Raw genomic sequence first — 5,875 nt, 5'->3', positions numbered from 1 at the left:
GGGGGCAGTATACACGTTTTAAACCTGGAGTCTAGCATTCAGTATTTCAATTGCATACCAACATCTCTTCTGAGTTGTTTAGTTCTTGAGTGGGTGGCGGGGGGGATGGGTGGGAGAGGGCCATGGGTTCGAGGGTGGTCTGTGCGCTAGATCCTCCTCGTATAGAGAGCCGCAGGGATGACGTATTTTTGTAGGCTGAATGCGGAAGTCCCGAACTTCCTGGTTCAACACTGTTTCTGTCTATGGGATTTTTGAATGGGTTTTTGGCACGATGCTTCAAATAAGGTCTCTGGGCAACGCAAGTTTAATCAAACGCGAACCAAGGTTCAGCGGGATAATCTTCACACATGAGGACCACTTTCATGAGTTTTGAAGCGTAAATGCGAGCGCTAGAGGTAAAAAGCTTGTGCTAAGCTAATGCAGAACTACACACTGTCGCATAGGCTTCCACGTCACGTCAGCACTCAACCTGGACTGTTGTTGATGTGTGCACTGATTACCTCGGGCTGAACGGGGCTGAACCAGGTGAGGGAAAGAGAATTTCCGTGTTCGTCCTTTGAGTGATGACGTTATTGACGTATATATCCCCATCGACTCAACAGTGTAGTCCCATTTAGCCGTTTGCTAGCTAGCCGCCCTTTTAACGGCACATAAAAGCTTCAAAACTCATAAAAGTGGTCTTCATGTGTGAAGATGATGTTACTACCATCTGGTTCGCGTTTGATTAAGCCAGCGTTGCCCAGAGAGCTTATTAGAAGCATCGCGCCAAAAACCCATTCAAAACTCCCATAGGCGAAAACTGTGTTGAACCAGGGCTGTTAGCATCGATGATTTCCGGACTCGTTACTGCGGCTCTCTATTGGGCCCCATATTACGATCTACTGTGACTTGTAGCCTACTGAATACATCACATTGAGTGTGAATTTAAAATGTTCTACGTATTGAATTGTCTTGTAGATGTGTTTGAACATGAACCATACACACTGTGAGATGTATGTTTTCATTTTTGTCATGTTATCTTTGTCACTTGATGTTCCAGGTGAACAAGCACACCAGTTTGATTTATATCCTCAAAAAGAAAAGTAGTCAACAAAATTGACAAAGACAAACCTGTTAAAATGTGTCTGTTTTTCCACACTAAAGAGAGCGATTTAAAGCATTGTTGCGGTTTAAGTTTGACAGTTGTTCTGACTGGGTGAGAAGAGTTTTTATTGTTTCCTCATCCTGGTGACTGTAAATATAATTGTGTTCAATAAAGATTTATTATAAGAGCTATTTTGTTTTTGATCTCATTTTATTTTAATCTTTTTACACAAATCCGAACTAGCACGTAAAAATTGATACACGTTAACTAATGTATTATCTTGCATTTACTGTTATGTATATTTCTTGTCTTTAGGTGAGATTTCTAGATAAGCCCGTAGTGGGTTTCTATCTCAACTGCACATGTTTTTTCTATTTTTATACATTTTATTTTCTGTTTAACCTGTTTGCTTTTAAAATGTGCAAATAAACAAACAAACAAAGAGATTTTGAAACTTAAAGTAAAATTCACAGACTATCTTTGCAATGGTTAATGCAATGTTTTGGACACTGTTCTGTTTACAATCATATTTGTTGAGCAGGTTTTCACATATTTTAACCTTTCTTTGGCTAACCAGCCTGTTGAGATGAAAAGAATCTGCATTGCATCTATATCTATAGATATATAGATATATATGATATACTGATGACCATTCCTGACAGCTTCAGATTAGCCTAGGATTTGCTAGGAAAACTAGTGAGTGAACCTGGACAGTATAGCTTTGACTCCACTAGATGGGGCCACACACCAGGATAACGAGAGCAACTCATGGAGCTTCATTTGTAAAAGGCTGTTTTATGTCTGCCTGCTCGACACCTGCAAACGATTTATTTCCAAACATGCTTTGCTAATTGCTAACCCATTTGAATTATACAAAGAATGTGAGTTTAAACTCATCCAAATTATTGTTCACCTAATGTTAATCATATGATTTATTTATTTATTTATTTAGGGCTTCTTTTTTGCATTGAGATTAAAAGTAATAAAACAAAAATAACAAAGCATAAACTGAGTAAGACGATTTAATAAATACATCATAAATTAAATACAGGATCAAAATAAAGAATGGGCTAATAGCAACTAGATTATAACATTATTACATAGCAGATAATATGATACATTACCAAATAGTAAGAGCACTGTATTTAAATGGGAGGATCAATCATTTCAGCCTAGGTAAATAGTATACAACTAGGCATCGATTCCTAGGCTCGCCCGCTGTGCGGCCTCGCCCGCCCTGCAGCTCGCATACACAGTTTGGCCGCTGGGCGGCCTCGCCCTGGATGCTCCTTGATGGCATACTTCAGGGATGCTGGCTCACCTGTCCTGGAGCTGGCAACATGCAGCTGTCCATGGCTGAAGATGGGGGTCTGAAGTGCAGGGGACTTGATTTTGTTCTTATGACATCACTGATGACATCAGTGGGACTATTATGACATCACTGATGATGTCACAACTGCTTTTATGACATCACTGGTGACATCACAACCTCTTATTACATCACTGATGATGTCACAATGCCGCTGACATCACTGATGTCACAATTTATGAGATCACTGTGTATACTACAAGTACTGTGTGTGTGTGTGTGTGTGTGGGACTCTTATGACATCACTGATGATGTCACAACTGCTTTTATGACATCACTGGTGACATCACAACCTCTTATGACATCCCTGATGATGTCACAATGCCGCTGACATCACTGATGTCACAATTTATGAGATCACTGTGTATACTACAAGTAGGCTATACTGTGTGTGTGTGTGTGTGTGTGTGTGTGTGTGTGTGTGTGTGTGTGTGTGTGTGTGTGTGTCTGTCTGTCTGTCTGTCTGTCTGTCTGTGTGTGTCTGTCTGTCTGTCTGTCTGTCTGTCTCTTGTGTGTGTGATGTCACAGTGCCTCTGACATCGATGATGTCACAAGATATCAAAAAAAAAAAAAAAAAAAAAATCAAAGATTCGACGGAGGGGTTTATTTTGAAACCGGAAGTTCTAGTTCTTTATTCCTGCTAGCTTAACTGGTCCAACCGTCCTCAACTACTGAAGTTTTTCAACATCATCTAATTGCAGCGCCGCAGAGCCAGCTGGCTACGCCTCTTGACACGGTCTGGCTACGCCTCTTGACACGATCTGGCTACACCTCTTGACACGGTCTGGTATACACATCACCCTTCAAAATAAAATACTCGTTATTTTTCTCTTGATTTAAAGAATTACAAGAACAATTATGCTTTCTATCTTCCACACTGAGCGTAGTTAGGCTCGTTTTCAACTCACCCAACACATTTTGTTTTTCATACTGTATATTTTATGGATTTGGAAAATGTTTCTAAATCATTTTTAAAGGTTGTAGACAGAGTAGAGTTTTGCTATACAGTATTTACATTTCTGTATAAAATATTTGGTCAAAATAATTACATTGTTCATTAAAAATTAAAAATGTTTACCTTCAATGAATATTCAAAATTTGACAGTTTCAAGTATAAATGGTGGTAGTGCATCAATGCTATATTTAATCCATAAATAAAAATAAATAATATAAAAATAAATAAATAAATACATACATAAATACAAAATAAATGAATAAATAAAAATAAATAAATAATAGGCTACAAAAAATAAAAAATAAAAATACATAGCTAAAAAAAAAATCAATAAGGTCTCTGCCTTTATACACTGTTCTCAAACTTTTTCATGTCAAGGTCCCCTAAACTAAAACAAATTAGACCACATGGACCCTCATTCGATCATATTTGATCAGGGTCCCCCATCTGATATTAGATGTTTTATTAGGAGATAGTGTGTGGCACCCATGGCCAACATTCTGTCATTGTCAACACAAAAACAGCCCTATATTGCAGCAGACAGACAGCCAGACAGACAGACAGACAGACAGACAGACAGACGGGGATCACAGACAAAGCTGTCTGTAGCAGGGCTGAGCAAGTGGACCTGGCTGAAATATCAGTTCTGGAATGAAGGTGAGTAACGTTATTTCGGTATGTTTTATGTTTGTCATTTTTATGTTGTCCTCTCCATGTGGCCATGCTTGCAAACTTATATCAGCTATAACAGATGTGTATGTTACATTAATGTGCTTTCAACAGGTAGACAGACAGTCAATATCCTACTTTCCGACTTTCTGTCTGTCTGCTCGACTGTCTCACTGTCTGCCTGTCTACCTGACTGACTGTTGTCAGACTGACTGCCTGTCTACCTGTCTGTCAGTGTCTGAACTGACTGTGTGTTTCACTGTCTGTCTACCTGACTGACTGATGTCTGTCTGTCACTGACTGACTGACTGTCTGTCAGACTGTCTACCTGACTGACTGACTGACTGACCGACCGTCTGTCTGTCTAATTGTCTGCCTGACTGTCTCACTGTCTGCCTGTCTATCAGACTGACTGCCTGTCTACCTGACTGTCTGTCTACCTGACTGACCGTCTGTCTGTCTCACTGTCTGCCTGACTCTCTCACTGTCTGCCTGTCTACCTGACTGACTGTCTCACTGTCTGCCTGACTGTCTGCCTGTCCCACTGTCTGTCAGTGTCTGAACTGACTGTGTGTTTCACTGTCTGCCTGTCTACCTGACTGACTGATGTCTGTCTGCCACTGACTGACTGACTGACTGACTGTCACACTGGATGTTATGTAATTTAGTGTATAGCTTTGTTGCTTTGAATTTGACATTAGGCCAGGCATGACAATCAAGGCCTCTTTTAGGGCTGTGACGTCTGACCCCTTTTGTTTTTGCCCATCCTTAGTCGCCAGCTTTCTGCACCGCCCAGCCACGTCATGGTCTTCGTCACCAGTGTCCGGGCCGGCCTCCTGAAAGGTTCCGCCTGTGTCGTTGGTGTCCGGGCCATCGTCCAGGGTTGCTCCACCCTTCGGCCCTGCCTCCCGGATGCCCTCTACACCTGTTGTACGCCCTCTACACCAACGACACAGGCGGAACCTTTCAGGAGGCCGGCCCGGACACTGGTGACGAAGACCATAACATCCAGTGTGACAGTCAGTCAGTCAGTCAGTCAGTGGCAGACAGACATCAGTCAGTCAGGTAGACAGGCAGACAGTGAAACACACAGTCAGTTCAGACACTGACAGACAGTGGGACAGGCAGACAGTCAGGCAGACAGTGAGACAGTCAGTCAGGTAGACAGGCAGACAGTGAGAGAGTCAGGCAGACAGTGAGACAGACAGACGGTCAGTCAGGTAGACAGACAGTCAGGTAGACAGGCAGTCAGTCTGATAGACAGGCAGACAGTGAGACAGTCAGGCAGACAATTAGACAGACAGACGGTCGGTCAGTCAGTCAGTCAGGTAGACAGTCTGACAGACAGTCAGTCAGTCAGTGACAGACAGACATCAGTCAGTCAGGTAGACAGACAGTGAAACACACAGTCAGTTCAGACACTGACAGTCAGGTAGACAGGCAGACAGTGAGACAGTCAGGCAGACAGACAGACAGGTAGACAGGCAGTCAGTCTGACAACAGTCAGTCAGGTAGACAGGCAGACAGTGAGACAGTCGAGCAGACAGACAGAAAGTCGGAAAGTAGGATATTGACTGTCTGTCTACCTGTTGAAAGCACATTAATGTAACATACACATCTGTTATAGCTGATATAAGTTTGCAAGCATGGCCACATGGAGAGGACAACATAAAAATGACAAACATAAAACATACCGAAATAACGTTACTCACCTTCATTCCAGAACTGATATTTCAGCCAGGTCCACTTGCTCAGCCCTGCTACAGACAGCTTTGTCTGTGATCCCCGTCTGTCTGTC

This window comes from Poromitra crassiceps (genome assembly GCF_964638095.1).
Source record: "Poromitra crassiceps genome assembly, chromosome: 7".
Classification (NCBI taxonomy): Eukaryota; Metazoa; Chordata; class Actinopteri; order Beryciformes; family Melamphaidae; genus Poromitra; species Poromitra crassiceps.
The sequence above is the reverse complement of the archived record's forward strand: the minus strand, read 5'-3'. Positions refer to the sequence as shown.